The sequence below is a fragment of the Rhinoderma darwinii genome, chromosome 2, assembly GCF_050947455.1.
Source record: "Rhinoderma darwinii isolate aRhiDar2 chromosome 2, aRhiDar2.hap1, whole genome shotgun sequence".
NCBI lineage: Eukaryota > Metazoa > Chordata > Amphibia > Anura > Rhinodermatidae > Rhinoderma > Rhinoderma darwinii.
In genome coordinates this window covers 42538281-42541565 of record NC_134688.1, presented here as the reverse complement: position 1 = coordinate 42541565, position 3285 = coordinate 42538281, and the positions used below count along the sequence as shown (strand labels likewise).

Sequence of the window (3285 nt, the reverse complement as noted above, 5' to 3'; positions counted from 1 at the left end):
AGTCCAGGTCCTTGTGCTGCATGACTTGTGGGGGCTCTATATGTGGCAATATCCTGGCACCTTCCATTGCTTTCCGCTTGAGTGCTGTAAATATAAAAACATTCTGCCAGTGTCCATTATCACCTATGCCTGCAGATTATGACTGTGTAATGAAACTCACTTAAGTCCTTGTCTATTGCATCCAGGCCTTGACACATCGCAAATGTTCTTGGCAGACCAAAGCTGTCTAAAATCCCCCTACACTCCCTCCCCCAATTACCTTACACCTACGTTCAGTCCCAAACCGAGCAATGTGGCCAGCATTTTGGACAAAGATACCCCTAACTTACATTATGCCTATTCCTACCAACTATCCAAGGTTCCCCACTGCTACGCCTTTCTTGGCATTTTGCGCGCTCATTACTTTTTCAATGTACAGAGCTACTGGTGGATACTGTATATAGTAACTAATGATGGACATACCGCATATAGATGAAATATTACTTCAGAGAGTCCCCCTGGCAGCAGGCAGCCGATCTCAAGAAATTCTGGAACAAAAAGTATAAACTGTGAAGATATTATGACGTGCGCTTAGTATGGTTCATCATATCAACAAATATATGTTCAGCCTATTGAAAACATCAGGGAGATTGTTCCCACAGTCTTGTCATGTGTCTCTATAGGAACATTCTGGATGGCATCACATTATAGAATTTCTATAGGTTGTTATTTGCTATAATACTTACATATATACAGTGGATCTTCTAGCATGTCGGCTGTCACTGGTGCCACATATTCAGATGTTATAAATGTCTGCAAAATACATAATGGGTTTAATGCACATACATAAAATAACCCCATATCTATAATGAATAATAATATATTTAGTTTCACACATTTCATTTTCTATCACAGGGCGAGTCCAATACCCCTCTGCCACACAAATAACACCAGCAGTATAATGGCACATAATAGTTGGAGGACCCTGGTATAGATTTTGTATCAGGGACCAGGAGCTTATTCTTATTCTTCTATATAATCTTATCCTTAATGGAAAACTTCTAATTTGTCTTTTGTGGAGTCTTTTGGACTGGAGTAGAGAGAGTAGAAAATGGTAAATTGGATTTCTGGATTCAACAGACAAAATAATTATTAAAGGGGTTTTCTGACAGTTTCATAAACCTTAGTCTAAGCCGCATATGGCTAAAAATAACAAATTGTCCCTACTCATTTTTTAAATTCCCTGTGGCTCCTGCGCTGGTGGTTCTGTTGTCTTTAGTTGCTAGGCCACAGCGGTCATGTCCGTGTGGATGGCATGTCACGTGGCAGCTATTGTGTCACATCCAGGGCCGGCCTTAGGTTTATTGGTGACATGTGCAGTATCTGTGACGTCCTCCCCCTTATGATGCACCATGTAGTGTCCAAATAATTTAATCATACAGTGCCCAAATAACATCACCCAGTCAATAAACTAGGGATTGTATCTTTCTGTTTTTTTATATTATAGGTTTGGGCCCTAAATGCCGGATCGGCAGTGTAAGTTGAGGGTGCCCAGGCCATCTATGGTGGTAGTGCCCTCTTCAGTATTGACCAGTAATACACACTATGTGATCATTTAGAGATGCAGTTAATAAAATACACTGACCTTGGACTCTCCTACTGAATACATCCGACTGAATGTAGAACGTTATGTGATGTGAGGTGGAGGGCTCTGCTTAATCTTTGATCTGCCCTCCTGGGACGTGTGGTTATCATTAACTCTTATGAGGAATTAATTCTAGGAGAAAGAAAGACAATGTATTAGGACAAATCTCAATCAATGGCAACATTTCTATCTAGAACAGAGTCCAGTCCCCAACCAGTGTAAAATTACCAAAGGGGTAAATAGGATGACCGGCTGGGGTCCAGGGATTTGGGGTGGCCCACAGCTCTGGGGCTCCATACGCCCCTGAAATTGGACAAACAATAACGGCGCCGGGAGGAAGCGAAATGTCTGACCCGGTTGGTCGTCTATTAGGTGAGTATAATTTTTTATTGTATAGGAGCAAAGGGGGCACTATTAATATGGGGGATAAAAGGACTGAGTCGGGGCTTAGAAAAGGGGGCTTCATTACTGTGGGGCCATACAAAAGGGGCATTCTGACCCAGGACATACAAAAAGTGTCATTCTAATTGTGTAGGGTATTGGTGGATACTGCATATAGTAACTAATAAGAGACGCACCTTGCATAGATGAAATATTGCTTCAGAGAGTCCCCCTGGCAGCAGGCAGCCGATCTTAAGATGTTCTGGAAAAAACAATAATTGTGTAGTTTTATTTCTCCAGACAGACGTGTGCTCAGTATAGACCACCCAACAATGAAGGAAATGTACATTAGGGCTCATGTACACAGCAACTTCATGTGGACGGACCTGTATGGTGGCGCACAGACTGCAGTACTGGTAATGTAGACACTCTGTGTGTGCTGTGTGCTCCCCCATAAGCCAAATGTGTATTAGGAAATTACATAAATAACAAGTCCCTTATATATTACTAATACCATAATATCTTCTTTATGGAGCATTTCTATAATAATAATAATAATAATAATATAAAGCTGCAGCAAAATTCCCAGCGTTTACTTTTGCTACATGTGAATGAGTTTTTGAGACTGTAACTATTCACCTGTAACACTTGTGAATTTTGCCGCGCAGCAAATCTGCAGCGTCTGAATTCAGCTTTATGGCGTAGAATATAGTACTCAAATACTGCAATCATACAGTGCCCAAATAACACTGCCAGACAAGTATTGTCTGCCACACTGTAATGTAATCCATTATCAAGGAATTGTATCTGCATCCTGAGCAGTGCCCTTTACTTTTTTTACATGAAGAGTGGGATTGAGTGTTCAAGCAATGGGTGCCCCAGACATCAAGACCAGTGGCGCCCCATTCATTAGTGACAGGTGATGCACCCAGTGTAACCCCTAAGACAGGCCCTGGATGAACAACATTGGGGAATTTGTTCCCACAGTCTTGTCATGTGTCTCTATAGGAACATTCTGGATGACATCAGATTATAGAATTTCTATAGGTTGTCATTTTCTATAATACTTACATATATACAGTGTATGTCCTAGCATGTCGGCTGTCACTGGTGCCACATATTCAGATGTCATAAATGTCTGTAAAATACATAATGGAATAAACATAAAATAACCCCATATCTAGAATGAATAATAATATATTTACTTTCACACCTTTCATTTTCTATCACAGGACGAGTCAGACATTGAAAACATTTTGTAATGTTAGTGTAAACCCAGG

The 3285-nt window shown here is 40.8% G+C and overlaps 1 long non-coding RNA gene across 1 annotated transcript; it reads right to left on the bottom strand.

Moving 5' to 3' along the window:
* Positions 1-271: 271 nt before the first annotated feature.
* Positions 272-2261, bottom strand: LOC142740511 (uncharacterized). Its single transcript, XR_012880747.1, has 4 exons — positions 2203-2261; positions 1625-1756; positions 726-792; positions 272-527 (listed from the first exon to the last, which is right to left on the bottom strand). It is a non-coding gene; the product is annotated as an uncharacterized LOC142740511 (long non-coding RNA).
* Between the last annotated feature and the right edge of the window lie 1024 nt (positions 2262-3285).